Source organism: Dipodomys merriami, unplaced genomic scaffold (assembly GCF_024711535.1).
Source record: "Dipodomys merriami isolate MVZ:Mamm:240054 unplaced genomic scaffold, mDipMer1.0.p SCAF_1, whole genome shotgun sequence".
Taxonomy (NCBI): Eukaryota; Metazoa; Chordata; class Mammalia; order Rodentia; family Heteromyidae; genus Dipodomys; species Dipodomys merriami.
Window position 1 is genome coordinate 119456868 of NW_027202270.1, and position 27094 is coordinate 119483961.

Here is a 27094-nt window from a genome sequence, read left to right on the forward strand (position 1 = left end):
GAGGCTGAAAGCAGCTTGGGCAGCAAAGTCAATGAAACCCTATCTCCAATGAATCACCAGAACACCCGAAGTGGAGCTGTGGCTCAAAATGGTACAGCATTAGCCTCAAGCAAAAGAGCTCAGGATCAGCATCCAGGCCCCGAGTTCAAGACTGACAACTGATAAAGAAGGTTGACCATCATCAGTGTTCATTATATGTATATATGGAAATATCAGAATGAAACTCAATAAAACTCCACAATTAATATGTTGCAATCAAAGCAATACATTAGTCATTTATTTATGGATGCACAGGTATAATCATTTACATGGTAATGGTAGGATAATGTAGTAACAAGGTTCTTCTATTGTCAAATGACTCTTGAAGGGAATAAGATAAGGAAGCTGGGTGGTACCATAACAAAATTAAAGAATCAGCAGTTTAGAACTTGCAAGCTTTCATCACAAACTTTGCTCAAAGATTTGAACTCAAATAGGAACATTTCATAGACTTGTGCTTTTCTCTGTCCTAACAATAATCACATGACCTTGAGCATTTTCTTAACTTTTGATCATTTCAATTTACTTATCTGTAAAATTGACTGAATCACTGCACTTCAAAGCATAGCTTTGAGCTACCTCAAGTAAAAAATTCTGAGGCAAATCAGCACCATATTAATAGGTATGTACTACATTTTACCTGTTCATGCACTGATGCATGTTAATTATACACAGCAAAATTAAATGGTAGAGAGAAAAATTGGGAGAATGGATCAGAGGTAGAAAGAGGGCACAGTGAGGTTTTCTGTTCAATTTTCTGAAGGTATATGATGATGACTTTCAGGTTAGGAGAGATACTCCAAGAAGTAGTGCTCCATGTGGGATGTATTGCATATTATGTCTCCTTTCCAAATAGTTATTTGTGCTTTGGTACATTTGAGAAGTTCTTGGAAGATCTATGCAAATATGTCCCAGTCTCCCCTCACCGCGCCCCCCTCCCCCCCCCCCCCCCCCCGCAAATTGCTATTCATGGATCTCCTACAGGATCGGTCATATCTAGAGAACTTTGTCAAAACCTGCTGCCTCCTCATCATTCTTTTACTATCCTTGTAGTCTGAAAAGACACGTTAATAGTCAGAAGATATTAAAGATTGCATGCTTAGAAATTTGACAAGGGCTAGTCTCAGTTTGAAATAATCATATTAGTGCTATTTCTGTTTGATGTAAACAGCAATGACAGGATTAAATTGTGAAAATTAAAAACCCAGACAATTTTATAAGCAATGGCATGTGTCAGCTATGGTGGGAAATAATAGTGTCAGCACATTCCACATGGGCAATTGGTTATCACCGTGCCTATTCACAGCAAAGTGGGCCTTTTGCTCCTCATTTAAATACCCATTTTTGCCTAATTATGTTGTGTATTTACATCTCACATTATCTTTGTTAACACGTGGCAATACAGCTGGTGACCTAGCAGGAAGTCCCTTGAAGCCATAACTCTTAATTACCTTCTTTGGAGCCAGAGTGATTTGAATTGAGTGGTAGTCAGAATGAATTTATAGAAAAGATGCTACAAAATGTTCAGTGATTGCACAAGTTCTGGTGCTTGTGGTCTATATAATTTCTACTCAGTGTTTTATAGTAGGAGAATAGGCCATAGACTCAGTAAAAGTGAGTTCAAACATAAACTCTTGTACTACCTAGATTGCATCATTCAAACAAATTGTTTTGTCTTTCTCAGATTACTGTATAAGAAAAAAATATATGTATATAAAGCAAACCCATAGGACTTGAGAGAAGTGAGACTATAGGAATATATATATATGGGTTTTCTGTAATATAGGACATCCTTACTCAAATACACCACCCATGAGAATGATGGTGATGATAACGATGGTAAAGTTGTTGGTTATAATTTCCTTGTTTGTGCTGAGAAATGAGTAAGTATTTGAGGTAAACATTTTCTATGGATAATGGATAATATTCATTAGTAACACCCAAATCATTAGTTCCTATCCATATCTGAATGATCTGTTCATTTCTTTCCTATCAACATACCAGCTTTTTCAATGACAGTAAAGTATTGAACTTTTTTGAAGTGCAGCTAATATTCTTAGTTGTTTGATACTTAAACTATTTTAAATATTAAATAAAATCATTGGAATAAAAAAAATCCAACATACTTTCAGAAAAATAGTCTACTATGTCAGAATTAAAGCTGAGAAATATTTTAAATTTTATGATGGATTCAAATGTTCTAAGTCTAGGAGGAAGCTAAATAAACATGCATATTAATTTATGATGGGGTCATGTCCCATTTTAAATTGAAAAATATTAAAATATCTCATCTACCTAGTGTGAGTTTAGCCTATCTGTGACAAACTCAGAACATCTATTAGAGTACCCTATGATTAGGCAAAGTAGTCCAACAGAAAATCTGTTTTAGAGATACTGTGTTGACCCTTTCACTGAATTGATTAAAGCTTATTCTGAGAGTGAAAGCTAGATTAGTTAGATGGATGTTTTTGTACTTTTAGCCTTATAAAAGGAAGGAAAGCCTGTCATTCATGACAACACGAGTGAACCTGAAGAATGCACAGAAAAGCCCACTTAGGATTAGAAATCTAAACCAATGAACTATGTCATAGTGAGGACAGTAAAATAATTGTTAGAAGAGGCTGGAAGAGGAAAAGGTACAAAGCTATAGTCAGACAGGAGGTAGAAGCTTTGGGGATCTACTAGATGCAGAAAGAATACAGTTAATACCAGTACATATTTCAAAATCTCAAATACAGTGAATATTAGCTATTCTCAAGATTAAAGTATTTGAAGTAATGGATGTGTCAATTATTTCAATTTAATGATTCTACATTTTATAACAATATCACAATATCATGCTGTATTCCTTAAATGCTAAAATTATTCAACAATCAGCATACATAGGACAAGTACTTTATTGAGATTCTTGGACATTTTCTAATGCCCTGTGTAATGTAGTAGTAAGCGGTAAAATGTAGTCATAAGTTCTCAATATGGGTTACAACTTTTATATCAGGGCCTTAAAATAATTATATTTGATGTGCAAATATTATTATTTGCATTATTGCAAATTATTGAATATCCAATAACCTACCTATTTCATAGCACATTATTGAATATGCCAAATATTGAGTTGCTTTACTTAACCAGATTCTTGGTTATAATGGCAAAATAGAGATATAAACACACAGTGCTCCATTCTCTTTCTAGATACTGTAATCACAGGCTGGTGGTCTCCATGAGCCTGTTTGTACATAGAAAGTGAACAGTGGGAGTGTTACAGCTGTAGTTTTCCAAGCTGTGAAAAGCAATGTACCAATGATTCAATGAAGAAGTTAATGATGATGATTTACCAATGGAAATTTATAGATGATAATACTTTGGTTCTGGAAGAAATGTCTTTCCTAGATTAGAGCTGAAAATAAACTGTTGGATATTGACATGTAGATATCAAAGTTTATCTCCAATTTTTCCTTTGAATATTATTCATATTATTAGATAAGTTGTATGAATTATCCCCGTTATGATCACCAAGGTTAAAACTTTCAAATGGTTATTGTTGGTAAGGAAAGCCATCATATTTCCAATTGCCAAAGCATGAACAGTATGTGGTGTCTGGTTTACTTTTTTCCCAGTGGGGACTGTGTTACGACTCTTCATACTGTCTTAGATCTACCACTGCCAGGATAACTCATAGGGTGCTATTAAGCATCATCCAACATAAGCTAACATTTCATTTTTAACTACAGTTCTGGGAAACACAATGGAGATACAAAGTTGGAAATACATGAGGTGTGTTAGACAGGGGGTGTTTTGGTTTTGAATTCAGCGCATCTCAAGGAAGCATGTATTTCTCTGAAACTGTTTCCGTATGTTTCCTGATTTCTCGCTTTCTCTACAAGAGACATGGTGTTACCTTGATTCATGCTTCTGTCATAAATATATGCTGAATAGACACTTACCTTGATTCTGAACCTTTCATACTAATAAGTTGAATGTAATATATCTCATTCTGCTGTGAATGTATTTTTATGTCATACAATACAAAAGGGCAACCCATTCAGATAGCAGCTCTGCTTTCATACATGTTTAGGAAAGAAAAAAAATATTTTCTTAGGCTAAGGTCTCTTTTAATCCATAAGAATTTTTTTTTCACCTAATGAGAAAAGTAACAGAAATGTTTAAAATTATTTTACATGTTGTTATTCATTTTGGAAAGTGAACGGGAGGTAATTTTTCTAGATTGTTCTTTCCATAATTGATATTTTTCTTCTATATTTAATCACAATAAAAATTTCCCAAAGTCTTCCACCTAAATCAGTATTTTAGTGAATATTTAATGTTAGCATAATTGTGTAAATTCTAAGCATTTTAGTTACTTTACTAAGCAGAAATGATATTTTAAATGTTTACTAGAAAATATTTATTATAAATATTGATTTACTAAAATAAAATAATACAATATTTTATTTATAATAAACATTTTATTTATTATGTACCATCTTTTATTACGATGAAAAATTAAATAAATAGGTAAATAAATCTTTATTCAGTCTAGTCTCTTCAAATCAGATATCACTTCTCAACAATATTTAAGTAACAATAGACAAATAGATGTTCTGTATGTGAGTGTACTTAGATTTTAAAATGTGGAATGCAGCAGGTGGCATTTAAAACCCATATTCTACATCTAGTCCTGATTGCCAAATTGAAGTAGTCCACAATGTGTGGGGGTCTGGGGAAGGAATTCTATAGAACTGAACAGACAGGCAGCCTGTAGGGACACAATCACCTCATGGTGTTGTGCCATTTCGTGGTTCTGAAGGACATAAATAAAATGTGATGGGAACAGAAAGGAAAGAGAAAGCCTTCATTTCCAAAGGGACATATAAAGTATACTATTCATATCCTAGCAAGCGTTACCCAATTTTGCCTGTCAAAATCCATTTTGAAGTGGGAGATTAGACTTGAATTTTGCTCAGAAGTGGAAGTTATATTCCCTACCAGTTATTTCTTGAAAGAAATAAATTTAAAAAACGAACAAACAAAAACTTAATTGTAAATATAAACCCTCTCGTTTTCAGGATAAGAAATTAAGAGTGGCGTGAAATGTAGAGAAACTCTGCTTTCGATTCTTGGAATATTTTATAATAGCATAAAATCATGTGATGAAATGTATTGCCTAATGTGGTAGGAGGTGAGTCCATTGGCGGCATTAGTATGGTCATGAGGGTTAGGATCTTAGGAATAGATCAAAGCCTTTATGAACGCAGCATCAGATGCCTTTGGCTCTTCTTCCTTCCACTTGTGGGGATTCACTGACAAGCTACCATCCGTCAGAACAGTACCTCACCAAGTGCTGTTATCTTGGACCCTCAACCTTCAGAACAGTAAAAAGAAAACAAATGAAGTTCTGTAATTAATATGCCACCCGGAATTAGATGTTCTCTTACACAGGGATTAGTAGGCTTGAACTTATGGGTTTGGTTCAATAGTGCCAAATTTTGTGTGTTGAAGCCCCAAAACCTCAATCTGTGACGGAATTTGAAGATCCAACCTTTAAAGACATAATTAAATTGAGCCCCTGTGTCTAGGCATTCATTCCAATTTGATTGGTCTCCTGGTAAGAGGAGATGAGGTGGCATGCACACCAATGAAAGAACCTGTGGAGATACAAGAAGATGATGGTTATTTATAAGACAGGGAGAAAGGACCTGATATCCATCCATTGACTTTGTTAACACCTTAATTATGGACATCTATCCTACATAACTATGTCAAAATAAATTTCTATTATTTAAGCCATCCCATTATACTTTGTTATATAAACCCCAGCACATTAATACATAAAGACTGATGAATAATTATCTCCGAGGTCTTTATTTATATGTTCACCATTATATATATTCTTCCAAATTCAGTGTACTAAGAGAGACCTGCTACAAAATTGCATTCTTTTATACTGCTTACAGTATTAATAAAGATGATCTCTTATGGAGTATATTAGTACAGTCTGAATACCATCATATATCTTAATTGCTTGTTCTGATAACTTTATGATTTGTGAATTCTGAATTGCAGTTCATGATGATGTTGACAGTAAAACAGCTTCAACATTTTTTATTCATTCAGATAGCTTCTAAGTCATAAAGCCAGAGATTGAGAGTAGATATTTCTCCCTCACTTTATTTTATCCATATGATACCTATCTCTTATGAAAAATTATCATTGAAAGGGTAAAACTGACAAAAGTTTGAATATAAATAAGATAACATTACCAGTTCATTCAAGGCTTACCTTTGGTCATACTTAGAATGTAATAGACTAATGTTACATCACAAAACAAGAAGGAAAGCTCAAGGCCAGAGGCTTCTAAAGAAAAGCAAGTCTGGCTAGTATATGCATGACATAGTTCACTCAGTCTTTTCTTTTTTCCTCTCTTGCTCCTCCCTCTCCCTGTCCCTTCTCCCTCTCTCTCTTTCATTTCTTCTTGTCTTTCTTTTGGGAGACAGGATCTCATTATTCAGACAATTTGACCTCTACCTAGTGAATCTCTTACCTAGAGCATCTCCTTTGTCTAAGGCACTGGACTAAGAGCTATTGAAAAATATTTTAAATTCACTAAAGTGAAAGGTTGATGGTGGAAAAATCAACTCATCTAAACCTCTATGATGAAGTGCTTAATGTTGCAAGTACACAATCATATGGGAGCTGGAGATGGTTTCAAACATAGAATTTGAGAAGGGATTTCAATGGATGAAAAAAACCCTTCAATCCATGGAGGAAATTAAACTGAGAAAAAAATCATAGAAAAGGAAAAAAAGATATTTGAGTGAAAAATTCTGATTTTAGTTAATTTTTTTATCAGGTTTTATAGTTTCACAGGAAAAACTGATATGTGAATATTCCAAGTGATAGGGATTAGTCTTTCCTTCTCACTAGGGTTGAATATGCTTTTCTCTATATTAATGTATAAGAACTGCAGAACTTAGGTAATTATTTTGTGTATATCATAGGTTTCTTTTGTAAGTACCTTGGTTTTCCTGAAGCTATTGTTCTTTTTAATCATTTATTGCTTTAGTTTCCTAAAACTGCTCTTAATAAATAGCCATGCATTGCCTAAATCTACACAATCCATACTGTGACAGAGACTAGAAATCTGAAATTAAGCTGTTCATAAAATCAGTTCCTATTTGGAGATTGAGCAAGATACTGTTCAGTGCTTGGATCCTAGTCCTCCTGGTACTTTGTGGCTGTTGGTATTCCCTGGCAGCCCTTGACTTGTAGTTACATAATTCTACTCTCTGCCTCCATCTTTACAAGTTATTTTCCTGTCTCTTCTGTGTGATATGTAATTTTCACTATCAACTTAATTTGATTTGGCAGTACCTATGAAATGAATCACATATACCACTTGGTGTGCCTATGAAAACAGTGGCAGAGAGGTTTGCCCACGGGGGAAGATCTGTCCCCAATGTGGGTGCAACCGATTGCTCTGCTTTGTCATGCCCTTACCATTGGGATGGCACAAACTGACCTCCACTGTGAGCCAGAATGAATCTATTGCAACCTTAAGTGATGTATCTTTTGTCACAGTGATGAGAGAGCAGATTCATCCACACTGTTCCAGAACAAGTCCACATCACAAGTGCAGGGATTTTGACTACAATATCTACTGAGAGGGGACAGAATTTATTCCATGATAATATACTTTACTTGTTATTATCCATGATAATATGTCTTCCTTGTTCCATGATGTTTATACTAGTAAGGAGTCAAAATAAAGAGTCAAAATAATGCTGTGTAATTTCAAACTTCACTAGCATATAGGAGCAAATTTTTCTGATTTTGTGTCCTATATCTTACCTTTGAACAGGAAAGAGTAAGGAGCAGGAGAGAATGTACAAACATGTGACTTGTTCAGACCTCTGCAGGCTCAAATTTATTATTGTTCCATTGACACACCAAAAAGCTTAGTGACAAAGCCCTGATTCAGAGTGGGATAATGGGAGAGTGGAGAGAGTGGGAGAGAAAGACACTGAGATAGATTGAGAGATTATTACAGAGGTTAAAAGAAAGCAAGAGAAAGAGATAATTGCTAATTTTTATAATGTTATAAACTTACTGTTTTCCTTCTGCTCTGTTTACATTGTTTTCCATTTTTAAATGACTCCTGTGTGTTAATTCACACATATCAGTGCGCTAAAGTAATTTTTCAATTATTCTTTTCTCTTGTGTCCTCATGTCCATACTGTATTTTTTCCAGAAACATTTAATATTTATTTTAAGTGTAAGGCACTGACTATAAGTTCATGTTTTCAGTATGCACATAGTGGTGGATAGAAAGCAGTATTTATCATTTATTTATTATTTATTAAACACTATTATTTATTAAATACTATAAGAATGTAGAAAGGGATATAAAACCAATCATGGAAGGAACATAATCTCCAAGAAGGACAGAGTAGAATTCTTCCACCAGAGAATAAAGAGAACGAGGATGGAGCTATGGAGGAAAAAAAATGGCCATGAAGGAGAAACAACTAGAGTATTACTGATGTGCTCACATTACTGAGAGGGGTAAATAGACATTGACAAAAGAGTAGCTGACACCAGGCATAGTTTGAGGATCTTTCTGCCATATGAAAGAACTTGAACTTAGTAAGTCTCCATATTGTTCACAGTGGCTTTAGGAAGGACAATGACAATTCCATGATTAATATTTGAAATATAGAACAAAACACAATTCCCAAATCCCCCTGATAGCATAACAATTAGAATTAGCCAGCCATGACTCTCTTCTTCAAATTCACGTCCTGGGCATTGTCCCTGAGTTTCTCTGTGCTCTAGGCTAGCTCTCTATCACTTGAGATACAGCACTATTTCAAACTTTTTTTTGTATTCTTTTTTTGAGTATCTTATTGGAGATAAGAATCTCACAGATCTTCATGCAAGGGCTGGCTTCAAACTGCCATCCTCAGATCTCAGCTTCATGAATAACTGTAGCATTAGAGACATGAGCTACCAGGATGTGGCTGCTTGTGGAAGTATTAATGATGTAATTGTTCGATTTCATCTTGTTATTTTTCTGGCCATATTGAAGCAGTGTTATTCTACGAACATTAGTTAAAAGGATGTGAGAAAAGTAACTTTTAGCAACTTTATAGCAACATGGTATGAAAGCTGTTAATTTTTTTTACAAATGTTAACCTTGGTATCATTCAAACACTCATAAAACAGGTATTATGGGCTGTGATAAAAACTGAAAAGGTTATTTTGGGGGTATTTAGAGAAATTACTTTCAAGACCATTGTAATTGTAAATAAATGAGTATGATCTGACTAAAATGATGAGATAAGTTTCTGTACTTTGAAAGCAATAAAACATTACTTTTGTCTAAGTTTGTAAAAATATGAATAAAAGAGAGCTGAAGTCAAAATAAAATACAGACTCGGGAATTAGAAAGCAGAGCAGCATTTACAGAAAAGGCATAGATTTATTTTAAAGGCTAGATTTATTGTCCCAGCCTTATGCATGAAATGTTACTGCCTGTCTAACTATTCCATTATGTGTTAATAATAAAATAACCCATATGTGCAAAATGGATGTGTCACACCAAGAGAAAATGTTTAAAATGCCAAGTAAATACCACAACAAATGTATGAAAAATGCTTTACCAAAGGTTCCATTTTGCAACTTCTTTTGATGTGTTGCCTTCCTCCCAGCTTCCCTGGTGCACAGAAAGCTAAGGTTTAGTTCTTTTCCAAAGGAATATTGTTTTGGTGCATTTTGACATTTATTCAGTTTACATTTAACCAGAAAGTTATTATGCTTTGTAGTTTTTATAAAGGGTGCTTGGAAGCATATAGGGCTGTGAAGCTGTTTCTCAGAGAAGTGAGACTTTGAGTGTGAGGTAATGGTGCCACGCTTTCTTTTTTCTTTTTTCCTTTTCAAACATGTTTCCACTTCTCATTGTTTAGGATAAAGTTTTGGAAGATTGACTAACAATTCTCTTCTTTGATTCAATGCTTTTCTTTTGACATGTCTCCATTTATCTCTTTCTCTCCTGTTGAATTTCAGAAAGATTTCTCTTTGCAAAAACCCAATAATATAGTTGATAGGAATCTACATTACCTCCAGACCAAGTCTTTTGTCATGACATTTCTCTTTTGCTTATGTAACACCAGTGGGGTCTGTGAATGTTATAGAATAATTTTGTCACTTACCAATCAGGTCTCTCTCTCTCTCTCTCTCTCTCTCTCTCTCTCTCTCTCTCTCTCTCTCTCTCTCTCTCTCTCTCTCTCTCTCTCTCTCCTTATCTATATTTATTTTTGTTGGTCGTGGAGCCTGAACTCTGGGCCTGGGCGCTGTCCCTCAGCTCTTCAGCTCAAGGCTAGCGCTCTACCACTTGAGCTACAGCACCACTTCTGGCTTTTTTCTTTTTGCTTATGTGGTGCTGAGGAATCGAACCCAGGGCCTCACGCATGCAAGGCAAGTACTCTACCACTGAGCTACCTTCCCAGCCCCAGATGTATATTTTTTAATGTTTTAGTTCTTATTTTCCTTATATCTTTTGTTCTTCTGTTTAAAATATTAATTTATACATTTCAATTTCTTTAAAATTTTGTTACCACATATAGTTAGCATTGATAAGAGGTAATTTCATTTTAACATGCCCACATATACATGCAATATATCTTGTTCAAACTCATCATCCCACTCCTTCCTTGGTACTCCCCACCTTCTTGAAGGTAAGACTTGGAATTCAGTTATTTTGTTATGGTGCCCGTTGGTTTCAGAGAAGTAATTTTTAGAAGGTTCTGGTTTGCTACAAGTTTTGAATGCAGCATTTTATAGAAATCTCATGGACTATATCTTTGGTCCAGAACTTTTAATTATACCCAGTCAAATTTTCTGAGTGCTCTCCCTCACTTTATTCCTTAGGAAGTTGTGCATTACTGAAGAACAAAGGATTTGTGACCAAGTAGATGTTAGTTCTAAGGATACCTCTTCTACTTATCAGCTGAATGATTGATTTACAAAATTTTGAGAGATAAAGATAAAAATGGGTATGTTTATTCTGACATTTCCATAGAAGGTTAGTCCAGAAATGTCTCTTCTAAATTAATTGCTACTGAGAGGAAGAATAATGCTGAGACAGACTAGAGCTGAGCTGACCTAGCCTGACCATTTGTCTGAGGCAAAGTTTAATTATCTCCACAACAAAAGGGAATAAACCAAAGGGAAAAAGAAATAAAAAACCCTCAAACAAAACAATAAAAACCTCTTGTTCCCTTTTTTGGGGGTTCATTTCGCTAAGCATCATTTCATATAATTATATGCAAGAAGCTATTTAACCCTGGTGATCCTCTTCTAGGAATATCTCTGTTCTCAATGTGTAAATGTTTAGACTGTTGTTTAATTAATCATGTCCAAGTGTAATTTTTTTGTCTTTTACTATCCATTGGACTTAGATTTATAGGCACATTCTAATTATTACACAGGAGGGAAACCATGCAGCTTAAATTTCTTTAGGTATGGCTTACTCCATGGCTTACAAATGGGGCAATGTCATTCTTTCTGATGGAACCATAGAATTCCACTGTGTATATATATAACACATTTTCTTGATCCATTCATCTACTGAGGGGCATTTGGGTTGTTCCATGCCTTAGCTATGGTAAACAACACTGCAATGAACACAGTTGTACTGGTGGCTTTAGTGAGTCCTGGTTTGTGGTCATTTGGATAAATGCCCAGGGAAGCTCTATCTATGTTTAGTCTTTTGAAGAACTGCCATACTGCTTTCCAGAGTGGTTGAACCAGTTTACCTTCCTACCAATAGTGTAGTAGTATTTCCTTTTGGCCACATCTCTATCAGCATTGGTTATTATTTGTTTTCTTGATAATGGCCATTCTAACTGGGAAGAGGTGGAATCTCAATATTTTGATTTTCATTTCTTTTGTGGCCAGAAATATTGAACCCTTCTTCATATGTCTATTGACCACTCTTATTTCTTCTTTGGTTACATCTCTCCTTATGTATTTAGCACAGTTATTTGTTGGGTTGTTGTTTCTTTGGGGATTTGTTTTTGGGAGGTTTAATTTTTTGAGCTCTAAGTATATTTTAGATATGGGGCCCTTGTCTGATGCATAATTAGTCCCATTGCATATAAGTTTATCTGGTTTGGGGATAGGAAAGGAAAGCACAGAAATGGTGGGACAAAGGATGGTTCAAGTCATCAGTGATACTAGACAGTATGTTGAAAATGAACTATATGACTTGGGAAGGGTGGGGGTTGGGAGATGATAACTGGGAGAAAATGAGGGAGGAGGTGGCAGGCACTGCTCAAAAAGAAATATAATCATGACATGATTTATATAACTGTAACCCCTCTGTATATGATTTTAACAATGAAAAAATTAATTATTTCTAGTGCAGTTTAACTTCTTCCAAAGCCTTGAATTGTTTTTCAATTTTTCAGAGTGTTCAAAATGATAATAATAATAATAATGAATAGAGGTTTCTGAGAGTATAATGGGGTCAGCAGCAGAGAAAGTGATGGATAATGGGAACAGAGGGAGAAATGTCTCCATAGTGGTAGTCAAGGCTGAGGTAGAGACCAGAGAAAGTAGAGCCATGGCTGACTCAAAAGTCAAGAGAACAATGAACAATGATGTTAAGCTCTAAGGGAAATTTCTCTGGAATGGCTCTTAATGGTTTAAAAGTATAGTGTTCAGACACTCCTGTTGTCTCTAGCTCAAATGAGTGAGTAGGTGCTAATCATTGCCACACAACTCTTGCAATGGTGAGTGAACCTCACATACACCAAGCTTGCCCCCAATGGAGTTGATGTCCTTCTGTTCAATCCACCAGGTATAAACTGAGATGACTGTCCCAGGCAAGGTTGGTATACAAAGGAAGAAGTCAAATCCCTTTAAGGTCTTAAAACCACAAAGAATATTCCCCTCATAGTTTATATTTATATCCATCAAGAGTCAGGAACAACCTGAAAACTGTGAACTATAGCGTATTTATAGTGCAGGTAAGGAAAGATGATTCAAGTTATTTAAGTTAGATAATTGACAAAACTAACTGTACAGTGGGAAGGAGAAGGATGTCATTAAGTTATTACTTGTGAGATTCAATAGTGTTGAGAATTATTCTCTTTTATTCCATTGGAAATGTGGCTGGTTTATAGGTGTTTATTGGTATTTTATTATTTATTTTATTTTATTTTTTGTCAGTCATGGGGCTTGAACTCTGGACTTGGGCGCTGTTCCTGCACTCTTCAGCTCAAGGCGAATGCTCTTGAGCCACAGCGCCATTGATATTTTTAGATGGTACTGCTTCTTGAAAATAAGAATGGGTTTGGGTAATATAATTTTGTCACGGAAGTGTCTGAGATAATTAGTTGTAGGAAAAAAATACTCTTTATTCCAAAGAAATGTTGATGGGCTGGGAAGGTGGCTCAGTGGTAGAGCGCTTGCCTTGCATGCATGAGGCCCTGGGTTCGATTCCCCAGCACCACATAAGCAAAAAGAAAAAAAGCCGGAAGTGGCGCTGTGGCTCAAGTGGTAGAGCACTAGCCTTGAGCTGAAGAGCTGAGGGACAGAGCCCAGGCCCAGAGTTCAGGCCCCATGACCGGACCCAAAAAAAAAAAAAAAGAAATGTTGAAAAACAAATTCTTTTCATGTAATTGTAAAACTTAATCTGAAAGGGACAATTAAAGACGAATATGAAGTCATTCAAGAAGAATTGACTTGACTAAAACTGATCGGTATGAGCTAACTATAAAGAGACACTTAAGGAGCCCAAATAAGACAATTACTATATGATTAAGGAAATAAAAGTCACATAAGTAACTTCCCATGCAATATTTGGAACGATTTCACATAAATATCACACACTAAAAATATAAATTCAGCTGAAAGCTTTCACTTTTATCTGCTAATTCTGACAGCCTAAATATAGACTTTAACTTAAAGCAGTTTTAACACAAATACAATGAAAATACAATAGAATACTGGGTAAATTAGTAGAATGGAACATGCAAATTTTAATGGGAGGAAAATCTTAGAAAGTGCAGAAAGCACAGGAGACTTAGGAGGAGTCTCAACATTTATGTAAATGATGTGTGGAATTAATTAGGAGAGACGTGAACACAGAAGTATTTGAAGTGGTGATCGTCACTGAGCACTATGGAATATTAGTTGTCAGATTCAGGAAGATCATTGAAACTCTCATAGCTTCAGGGAAAAGAAATTATATTTGACCTCTCTAGAAAATCTACAAACATATGAAATACAGATAGAAACAGAGAAAGCATCGTGAGACAATGTTATGAGGTTTTCAAGGGTCAGTTGGACTAACAATCCATACCTGGATAGAATCAGTGTAAGCTTGAATGGGATAGTATATTCTGCAAGTACAGAAAAGAAGTTCAATGTAATAATCTACCACATGCCTTTGATAGAAATTTGGGAATTAATATAAAATAACGACTATTTACCCAACCAAAAACATAGATATAAAAACTAATAGTAAACCCATTCAAAAAGCCACTGAGGATGGTCTTTGGATGGAACAAGTATAATCACATATTAAAGGTCAGTGAATCATGCCATAAAAATATACACATATGAAAATGTTTAATATAATGTCGCTGCAGAAGGGAATAACTAAATCAGCGAGGTTCATAAAACTTAAAACACGAAGAAAAAACCACAGGGATATAAGACCACTAGGATGCTTTTGTTGTTTATAAAATTAACAAAAGTATTAAGAAACTTTATAGTAAATAATAAGAAATTATCTGTTGTCATCTTACCTTGGGGAAAGATGGTTGAAAATTGAAAAATGAGTTTGACATGCATTCTGCTTATGGATTTCTGAACGGTTCAGCAACTTGAACTTTTACCACTAGCCAGTAATTGCTAACTGTTATTTGTTGGTAGAACATGGCTTAATTTTTTTTAATACTTAGAAGCATAGTTAAATTGTGATTGATTTTTAATTCCATCAGGCAGGAAAGGAAAATATTTGGTTCTTTTCATCATAAATATAAGTATAATGGGTGTGGTTTTTGCGACAGGTCTTAAGAATCAACTAGGGCAGTAAGCACCAGTATGCATATAACCAAATAAAGGTTATTTTTCAAAATATGTTAGATTATAATGATGTTAAGTGTAAGTTGATCCCAGAAGGGTAGAGAGAGAACTGTGTGAGTAATGGTTCCAAACTTCCCTCCTCCTGTTGAGGAATGGCAGCTGAGCTTGGCATACCAAACCCTATGAAATTTTATTACATTATCTAGATACTGGAAATAAAAAGAAATAGTCAAACAGAATGAAATAGATATTAGAGGTATTGAGTCCAATATTTCATCATTTTGAAAGATGTATTAGCATCTATAATACATGACAACTAAGTGTTAATTTTGGTATCACTGTGGGAACATTTTCTCTGGAGAAGTAATCTTTCTTGCATTCCCAACTGTTTGACTTCTCTTGAGATTCTGTTTTTCTCAAGCTATCGTGTAATTCTGGTTAGAAATATTTCTGACATGCAGATGTTCATTCAGAGTATTACTTTGAAAGGAAAATAGATAGATGGATAATGTGGATGGGCAGCTAAAAGCTGAGAATTGTTTGAAATACTTAACTTACATTATAGTTTTTTTGTATATTAGTAGTACATTTATTGTTATTTTCATAACCAGATATTTGATTATTTACAATATATTTTATACATTACTTTAATTCTTAATGGTAATCATGAATGGTAAGTAAACATTTTTTTGTCATGGAGATGTTGAAGCTGTTAGAGATTAGATAACTCATATATACTCTCATTAATAGATAGCCAAGCAAAAGAGTTTCTGATTTTAAGACAATGGAGAAACCAATATATTCTCTAGAAACTTTATCTTCTATTCTGGGGTGGGGGAGAAGGAGAGAATGAGAGAGGGGGAAGGAGAGAAAGAGAGAAAGATAGGTAAACAAGTACTCCAAAAATTAAATCTGGTTTATTTAGATTATCAATAGTGTGATTGTCACAATGATTTCCACTTCAGTTTATTTATCTGTAAAGTTGGAGTAATAACACTTACCTCATAAAGTTATTGTGAAGATCAGTTTATGTAAGCAACACTTGGAATGGAGCCTGACATTTAAAGAGTGTTATAAAAAAGTTGGCATCATAGTTTTTCTTCCAGATGCCCTTAATGGAAACCTGATCTTAAATGGCTACTTATTCCTCAGAGATTATCTCTTGTTTTCATCATATATGGCTTCTCACCTGTGGTCTGTTTACTTCTTTTATGAGTGTAGAAGTAGTTGTGTGTTACTCACCTTTTCCATGTCGAAAGCAACACAAGATAAGCATGAGCAAAAGTTTGGTATTTTAACCCATAAGGAATATAATTATGTATGAAGTAGACTGGGAAACTGAAAATATCTAGAAACTATTCCTGATTATACAACAAAACCCTTTGTCTTTCTCGAATGTACCATAGTGCCAATCCTTCTTCATTAAATGGAATTGTCTTTATGGAGTACAATAATAGATCAGATAGGAGCCACAAAGTATAGGTATAAAGTATCAGGAAGGCAATCAGAGAGTGAAGTGGGCTAGATCTTGGACAGTCCTTGTTTAAAGAAAGCTTCTGAGAAGTTCTGCTTTGTTGCTGGGTCCATGAAATCTAGGACTTTCTCTAGAAATTAGCAAATACTCAAATTTATTATTCAGAAGTAGATGCATATATTTTTCCAGGAATTTTCATCAGGCCTTAGTACCCATTAATTTATTTAATCATTAGAATAAACCCATGTCATGACTATTACTTTTACTTCCATCTTAAGAGATGAGAAAATGGCAGGACCAAATGTCCTAATGATGTCTTTTTTCCAAAGAAGTAGTTGTTTCAGTGTTTTGTCATCACCACAAACATCATTAGTATGAGGGATCAGAACTGTAGTGATTAGTGTTCCCGAAATATGACTAAAAGTAAAGCCTACACTGATCATTCTTTTACTCTTTTTATCCATGATTTTTTGTAAGTTGTGGGGCTTGAACTTGGGGCCTATGTGCTGTCCCTGAGCTCTTTTGCTCAAGGCTAGCACTCTACTATTTGAAGTTAATACTTCTTCTTCTTCTTCTTTTTTATGATTACCTAGAAATAAGAGTCTCACAGACTTTCCTGCTGAGGCTTGTTCTGAACCAGATTTCTCAGATCTCAGCCTCCTGAGTAATCCTAGCTAGGATTACATACATGAGCCACCAGCACCTAGCTTAAGTTGATCATTTTAAGTATCAGAGACCGAGCTTGCCTTCAGAAAAAAATTCCTTCAACCTAACACAAGGCAGTACTTTTCATTTCCAAGTTGACTAAATAAAGGAATTAGGAAACTATTCAATATCTTGTGTAAGGCCTTCCTTACACAAGATAAGACCCTTCCTTACTCTGTTAAACTTTATTATTCCTTGCGTAGGCATCATGAACAGATGAAAAGATCTCAGTATGGAAATGAGTGACGTGTTTCTTTTTTTCTTTTAATAATAAAATGATAAATTGCCTTTCAGTCTTAGTACAGAATTATTTGGTCTTCTTCTTGTTCTCTGAAAGCAGTTAGTTCTCTAATCTCATACTTAGTGGCCATATTTTATATTACTCCAAGTGATCAGTATCCCAGGGAAAATGTTTTCAGGAGAACTCAGTGTTGAAGATAATGACCTTCCTAAGGCTTTGTGGCCATCTTGGCAATATCACATGTGCAGATTGAGACTCTATGATAGTCTCTTTTGGGTCTTGTGTCTTCTCTTCCTGGCATGTACAGCTGATTCATTACGGCAGAGAGACATTTAGAGCAACCTGAATCTTTGCAATCCCTCACATGACTCCTGTTGGCTTCTCCAAAATGTTTTGCCTATTAACGTGTCTGGCAGGGTTCTGTCTTACTCACTAAGCAAGGCTGCGAAAAGACATTCACACAGCGAGTTCCACAGCTTCGCTCAAAGGCAGCACTGGATGCCAACGCAGTTCCGTGGCTCTAGGGAGGGAAGAAAAAGCTGTTTCTCTGAATCATCCCTAGATATTCTTAGGAAATTTATCAAATTTTAAAAATAGGCATGTTTTCCAAATTTATCAAGAGCCTTATACCTTTATGTGTCATATCTTCCAGGATGCTTCCAACTGGTGTCATGGAAAGAAAAAGGCAGATGGAATGATACGTTGTTTCTATGACCTTCGGTTTTCTCAGTTTTCATTAGAACTACACAAGTCATTTTGTGTTAGTAAATTGCAGGAAAGCAAAGTATGGGAAGGGATACTAAAAGTCACTATATTGCTTTCCATGGTTAGGCCTCTTGCTCACATTTACAAAGGCAGAGCTTTAACTTCTGACTCTGTCCATTAACCTTGTCCAATGTACACTTTTCAACGATAATTCTCACATTTTTGAAACAGAGATTGTATCTGTACATGAGCTATTTTAAAACTTGAAAGAGATAATGCATCTAAAGTACAAAACAAACTTTCAGACACATATTATCTTAATCAGTGTTTATTGTTCTTTCTTAAATTAGTACCACCATCATTTTCCTATTTTTAAGAATAAACTAGGAGATGCCCCTCCTCCACCCCCCGCCTACAGATTCTTTCTAGGCATGAAATTATTTTCATTAGTATTCTCCTAATTTGGGCTATACTGCAAAATTGACTCATTTGAACTAATTAAAAGCACAGAAGAAGAAAAGGAAACTCAAGGGAAGAAGAGAGATAATGTACAGAAGGCGCAGTGCTTGCCTGTGAAAGCTAAGGAGGTAAATGATACAAATAAGGGAGAGAGAGTTTTAATCAAATTGAACACAAAATGAAGAACAAGAATCAGAAGTCTGAAAATATTAATTCTGTGTTTAAATTCTTGTGTTAGAAAGGAAGTTTATTGTTTCTTTGAAGGAGCACTCTAACCTTGTTCTATTATGTATGTATCAATTAATGATAAGGAATGAAACAAGTCATTAAAAGATAGGTAAGAGTCACAACAATGATGAAAGTCTTTAGTTTGTACATTCTACTCTGAAGAACATCATGCAAGAAAATGTGAAAATGGACTAAATGAAAACTGGGAGGAAGAGGTACCTGAGAAGTTCTACACACTAGCAAAATTAGACAGCCAGAGGCAGCAATACATCTAGGTTTGAATTCAAACTCCTCAGATTGCTTTATTATCAGCTCTTCTTCGGGCTTTTCATTTCAGAACCACAGCCTGAAAATGTTATGCTAACATAAAGAAGTGAAATTGATGGGCTGTAGAGAGAACTGTGGGCTGGCCACACAACCATAATTTTCTCTTGCTGTCATTTTTTTCCCTTGAATTAAGTGATTTTGACCTTGGACAAATTGCTTAGCCCCTTTGAATATAAGTGCCTTTATCCATAAAACCAGAGATGCTGTACTTTCCATACAAGGCTTTTGTGACATATTTAGCACACATCACCCAGGATCTATTTCTAGGCTATAAATTCTACAACCCAATACTTACCCTTAAGAAAATATATATTTGGTATAGCTAAATTGGGGTAGAAACTGAAGGGTTATTTCTCTGTGTCTGTAATCTGCCTACACAGTCTTACTATATCAACCCTTTCTCCAACCACCTAAAATTTGAGTGGTATAGAATGGCACAATAAACTACAGTAACAGCTGCATTGAGAGTCAATCAAATAGCATATTTGTTAAACATATACAGGGAGCCTGTCAGTAAGGAATTGTACCAATAGAGAAAAGCAAGGCTAAAAACTAGTTTTCAAGTGCTGAAAAGATAGTGACAACTAAACACCTACACAAACAATTAGACCCATTACACACATATAAGTTTCACCTCATATAAATGTAAAGTATCACATACAAACACACATCACATACCACATGTACAACATGAAAACACATACAAACACATGACAGACACACATACATATATCAATCTTTAAATAGAGTACTTTTGTCCTACAGAAGCCATAGCCATTGTTTATGCCTTTTCCTTTCTGCAGGGAATTTTTCTTTGTCTATTAGTATCATTAAAATGTACAGCTTTTCTATTATGGGGAAGAATGTTAGTTATTGGAAGAAACTTTCCTGTTCGACTTTTTTAATGTGTTTTATATCCCTATTCAATTTTAGTTTCCAAGTGTCATTAAGTAACATTTAACAAAAGCATAAATGTCCTTTCTTGTCATTTTAAAGAAAGAAAAAATTTTGTCTTAACCACATTATTTGACTATAATGAAGTCCTAAAATATCAGCAAATGACTGAGAATAATTTTATGACACAGCAGCTACTGCATGTAAAAGATGGATGGATCTGCCATCAGAGTTTCAAGTTTGCAGTAGATGTGTCTGTAAATTGTCTAGTTATAGTTAATTAGCAGCTGTGTACTTAAAATGCTGCTCCAGAGCCGTTGTTAAATCTTATTTCTGTAGTTTTCATTATAATTCAAGGGAATGGGATTTTCAACAAAGTTAAGTTTGGATTAAGTGAAGGGAAAATGATTCCCTGGAAAACTACCATTATTCCTGCCACAGACAAAATGTTACTATTGTTACTGCCATCCACACTGTTATTTAACAATTAACTAAAGATCTGGGTAAATATCACAAGGGCAGATTCCTAAAGAATTACAGAGCTATGGTTTTTAATCATAAAATCCATGTATTGAAGTCCTAGTCTCAGCATGAGTCTGTTGTGGGAAGCCTAGGCAGTGGAACCTAGTGAAAGGTTGGAGGCCATTGAGGGATGGCATTGACAGGAATCATAGGACTTTGCTATTTCCTCTTCCTCCGTCTTCTACTACTTGGCTGCTTTCAAGTCAGCAGTGTTCTCTGCCATACAAATCTGCCATGATGTGCTCCATTGCCATGGGTTCAAATGGAATTGTATTGTTCAATCAAAGACTGAAACTGCAAAATGGTGCCCCTCCCCCCCAAAATGTCCATTTTCTATGCTGACAACCTCAGAAATTTTGTCACAGTAATGAAACACAAACTCTACATTGTAGTTTTTAGACACATCTCTGAATTCCAGACACCTACAAGAGCATTCAGTACCAGGAAGGGAAATGTGATGCTACAGAAATAGTACTTTTCAATTCTGTAAAATCAGTCTTCAAACAGAAGGGATCCTAGTTTCCCTACTTGGTAGCTATGCAATTCTAGGAATTTGTTTCTGAGGAACTGACTGTGCAGATTTGTTTTCAAAAAGGAGGAGGAGGAGGAGGAGGAGGAGGAGGAGGAGGAGGAGGAGGGGGAGGAGGGGGAGGAGGGGGAGGAGGGGGAGGAGGGGGAGGAGGGGGAGGAGGGGGAGGAGGGGGAGGAGGGGGAGGAGGGGGAGGAGGGGGAGGAGGGGGAGGAGGGGGAGGAGGGGGAGGAGGGGGAAGAAAAAGAAAAGGCTGCAGCAGCTGCAGGGGGCTCACATCAATAATCCTAGCTGAGATCTGAGGATTGAGGTTCAAAGCTAGCCCAGGTAGGAAAGTCTGTGAGACTCTTATCTCCAATAAGCCACTCAAGAAACTGGAAGTGGTGCTGTGGCGCAAGTGGTAGAGTGCTCTCCTTGAGCCGAAGAGCTGAGGGAAAGCAATGTAAATTTAGAATTGAAGTTTCATCAACCATCTCCATGGCTACCTCCAAATCTAGTCTCCACTATTTGGCTACATATCTCCATCCCTGAAACTAGGGCTGCTAGTCTGTTTCTTCTGATTCTTTTTACTGATATATTCGCATTGGTGCAGTGGGGAAATTCCCTGGGCACACCACAAGCGTGCCTAGATCATAGCGCTGGAGTACTATGAAATTTTCCATGGTTCTGAGATGATCTTCTAGGTAACTATCGCCACTAACACTTCCCAAACTTCTCAAATTTCTCACTGTGTATGTATTCCTGAGGCTATATCTCATATGGCCACATGCTTATATCGAATTTTCATACCTCAAAAACAGTGGAAATAGGAATGATTCAACTGAATCATCAGCTCTTAAATATTGTATATTCTGTAGTAGACAATCAGCATTCCATTGCTGTGAGAAAATACTGGAGGTAATGAGCTTATAAGGAAGAAAGGTTTATTTTGGTCATGGTTAAAGAGATTTCCGTCCATAATCCTTTGATTACATTGTTTGGATCCTGTGCTGAGGTAATACATCACGGCACTAGTGCTTTTGAAGTGAATCAAATCTGCTAACCTCATGATGGTGAGGTATGAGAGAGGGGAGGGAACAGGGTGCCAACTTCAAGTTTGTACCAATGACAGAACTTCATTTCACCCAGGCAAACCTCATATTATTCCTCCACCTTTCAATCTGGGAAACAAGCCTTTAACATAGAGACCTGAATTTTGGAGACTATTTACGATCCAAACCATAACAAACAGACAAACTTAGAAAATTGCAGGTCTTATACCATCTAATCTTCGATAAGGGAGCTAAAACAATAGAATGGAAGAAAGACAGCCTCTTTAGTAAATGGTCCTGGCAAAATTGGTTAATTACTTGTAGAAAACTAAAGCTAGATCCTTATATATCGCCCTGTACCAGAATCAACTCCAAATGGATCAAAGACCTCGGAGTCAAAGCAGACACTCTGAAAACATTACAGGATGGAATAGGAGAAACCCTAGGTCTCCTTGGCACAGGCCGAAATTTTCTGAATAGAGACCCAGAAACACAACAAATAAAAGAAAGGTTGGACAGATGGGATTGCATGAAGTTGCAGAGCTTCTGCATGGCAAAGGACATAGCTAGCAAGATCAATAGAAAGCCCACGGATTGGGAGAAGATCTTCACTAGACATACAATGGACAAGGGTCTCATATCTAAAGTATACTTGGAACTCAAAAAATTAAATCCCCCAACAACAAATCCTCAAAGAAACAACTGCCCAATAAATAAGTGGGCTAAAGACTTAAGCAGAAACTTCTCTGAAGAAGAAAGAAGGATGGCCAATAGACACATGAAGAAATGCTCAACCTCCCTAGCCATAAAAGAAATGCAAATCAAAACAACATTGAGATACCACCTCACTCCAGTTAGAATGGCTATAATCAAGAACTCTAATAACAACAGATGCTGGAGGGGATGTGGACAGAAGGGAGCCTTACTGCATTGTTGGTGGGAGTGTAAACTTGTTTAACCACTTTGGAAAGCAGAAAGAGGTTCCTCAAAATACTCCACATAGAGCTCCCCTATGACCCAGCAATCCCACTTTTGGGCATTTACCCAAATATTTACAAACAAGACCACACTAAAGCTACCAGCACAACTGTGTTTATTGCAGCATTATTTACCATAGCTAAGATATGGAACCAACCCAGATGCTCCTCAGTAGATGAATGGATCAAGAAAATGTGGTATAGATACACAATGGAATTCTATGCCTCCATCAGAAAGAATGACATTGCCCCATTTGTTAGGAAATGGAAAGACTTGGAAAAAATTATATTAAGTGAAGTAAGCCAGGCCCAAAGAAACATAGGTCCCATGGTTTCCCTTATTTGCAATATCTAGTCTCTGAGTCAAGCAGAAAAGTTCAGATAATATGATGTTAGGAAAATGAACCCTTAGATATGTATTTAAATTTTTTTCTTTCATGCATTTGTTTCTAATGCATTTATAAGTTTATTTCTTTGTTGCTTTGTATGTCTCTCTCCCTCAGTATAACCCCTGCTTTCACTATATTTGATGTCGGTATAATTTGTGGAGGAGAAGGGGAAAAACAAGTCGTTTAAGGATATAGGTGGACCCATTGCAACAATGAGAAGTACAAGTTGTCATGTCGAAAACGAACTTTACAACTTTGGTGGGGGGGAGGATTAGTTGGGGGGGTGAGGGGGAGGCTGGGAAGGGATGTGAAGGGTAAACAAAGGAGGAGGTTGCAATGCTTGATAAGAAATGTACTTATTATCTTGCCCATGTAATTGTAACCCCTCTATACAGTATGTTCACAATAAAAAAGTAAAGAAAAGAAAATGGCAGGTCTCTGGAGCTCTGTATCAGAAACATTGATTCAGCATGTTGTTTAGTAATCTGTGGTTTTCAGAAGTATTCTAGATAAGATTAATTCTAAGAAATGAGTTTGGGACAGGCACCAGCATGAAACTAGACCTTTTCAAGTGTAGGGATAATATTCTAAATTCTACTAATACAAATGATGAATGGTCAAGTAGTGACAGTTGGGAGGTGGATGTAGTTCAATCCATGTGATAGCATTATATGACTTATCATTATATGATGCAAAATTATATGATGTTCTGGCATAAGTTTTCATTAAGCTTTGGGAAAGAATTAAAAATAACAATAATAAAAAAATCCCACATAGTTTTCAATTTCAATTTTCTCCCTGGATCCAATTTCATCTACTTACTTTTTTTCTTTATACAGTATAAAAATGTTATGCACTAAACTGATTCAAGTCACTCTATCAAACCCTAAAGCCACCAAGATGTTCTCTCAAAGATTGATTTTAGCTCTCCTTTTTTCCCCCTTAGGTCCTTTGTCACCTGTACATTTGCACTGTTCAGTCTTACTTGCAAATCCAGGAGAGAATTTTTAGGGATTAAATCTGCCTTTTACATAAAGGACCCTCTATATCTCTCAATATTAGTTCAACTGAATCACAATCCAAGAACATACTCCATTTTAAAATCCTATAATCTATTTTATGTTTAAGTAACCCTAAGTTGCTACTTGCATGTGAATAAGAAATTTCTCAGTCCTAATCATTTCCTATTTGTTAATAAGTTCTAAAACTGTCTTTCTTTCACCTGCTTTTCCCACTTCCAGCCAGGGTTGAAGGACAACATCAACAAATTGAGAAAGATTTTTTTCCGGAGTATCTATTCAAATGACATAGTGAAACACATGTCCTGTGGAACAAACACATGGTAGAAATAAAGATTTCTCTTAAGCTCAAGAGTGATAAATGTTGAGGAAAATAAAAGGTAACAAACGTATGAAGGCTTTCAAGTCAGAAAGGATCATATTTGAATTATACATCCCATGAGTTATGTCTTCAAAGCACATTCTTGACCTCACAAAGTTGAAACTCTCAAACAGGATGAAACATATTCTATACTTTATAGCTTCAGTGCAAATTTTTATGTGGAAAAATCATATGAATTAAATGCTTGGTTTCCAATATGCATTTCGGTTAATGCTCATTTTTTCTTTCTTTTTTCTGTTACATCCATAAAGGGGGAAAAAAGCTTATAAAAACATATCATGCCAAGAATAGAAAAGGCTACAGTTTTGAATAAACTTAGATAACTAGGATCGTTCTTACAAATGGTCAATTACTATTCCTTTCACACATTTTTGTAACATTTAAAATCTTCCTTTTTTTATTTTCTTCTGTAGGTAGCTGTGCAAGGAACTCAAATGGAATTTACTTGCTTCCAAATCTGTCTTTCTGGTTTTCTAATCCCCAACACATCAAGTATGATGTTCTCTTCAGGTAGACAAATGAAGCCAAGACTTCCATGTTACCGAGGGTTTTCCCCTGAATTCTGTGGCCAGGCAGTGCATGGGCCAAGAGACAGAAGACACCCCTGCAAAGCCCAGGTGAGTAATGAGGCTGAAAAGTTACAGATCAGAGGCTGTGCTGTCAGGAGGAACAAACCTTTCCTGGTACCACAGGAGCATGTGGCAATTTGTTCTAGAAATGCCACGGGTGCCATTTTCCTATGTTAAGGACTACTAACTTTTATTTCAAATTCTAGTGGTAATAAAATACATTTTAAAGTTAAGAGTAACCCTGAAAGAAATGGCTTTTTTTTTCCCCTTAAGTTTTACTTTGGATCACATGCTATCAATCAGTCTCTTAGCGTAGCAGTCTTCAAGTCACAAAGGAATGATTTCATTCTTCCAGACCTTTCCCTACCACCATGAGTAAGGGATAGTCTAGGAAGGGAGTGGGCAAAGGTTGAAATAGATGTCTCCTTTGGCCGCTGTGTCAAGTATTGAACAAAGACAGCTATCTTTTCAAGAGGTACCTAAAAAATGACTGAGGAAGTACATAACAACAAATTACAAGGCTAGACACTTGAAGTGATATTTGAAATATGAGACACGAGCACATATATCCACTCAATATACAGCTTTTGAGAACTCAGATCGTAGAATGCATTTGTAGATTTTTTTGGGGAAGTCTGCAGCAAATATTATCAACTTAGGACAAAGTCAGTTTCATATGGTTTTCTCCATTTCCAGATTGGTTCTATTCAAATGTAACTGCTGACCAAGCAGATAGGATCCTGAATGATTTTAGAATTGCTTGAAATAAGGAGCTGGGAAGGTGGCTCAGTGGTAGAGCACTTACCTTGCATGCATGAGGCCCTGGGTTTGATTCCTCAGCACCACATAAGAAGAAAAAGCCAGAAGTGGCGCTATGGTTCAAGTGGTAGAGCGCTAGCCTGAGGAACAATGCCCAGGCCCAGAGTTCATGCCCCACGACCGATCAAAAAAAAGAAAAAAGAATTGCTTGAAATAACTTAGCAATTCTGTAGACTGTACAAGGAAATAAAAGCATGGAGCGTGTTGATTTGAGTTGCCTATTTTTCAGCTCCTAACTAGATCTTTCTGAACTCCCCCCATACAATAAATATTGCCATCAATTGGGTTTCATTGTGTGTATTGTCTTGAGTATGGGTTCCAAATCCAACACTTCTGAATCAGGACATAGGTCCTAGTCTCTCTTCAACAGATGACAACCTGTATGGTGCATAAGTTTGTGCTTTTCAGGACCCAAGGGCCTATTTAAACACTCATTGAATACTATATGCCTCAATAGAGATGTCTTAAATTACTTAAGAATAATTGAGCCATTCAGGGAAGGTTAGATTGTTCCACATGGCATTGAAGCCTATGGTATAACAGTCACCTCATTTGATGGGACATCATGTAAGCCGGAGACAAACGGTTTATAAAACTCAAAAAGGTTAAGGGTTGTCAGAGTCTGAATGGGCCTATTGTGTTTCAGTAATTGCCACTTAGTATTTGATTTAATGAAAGCTTAGGAATAAAGA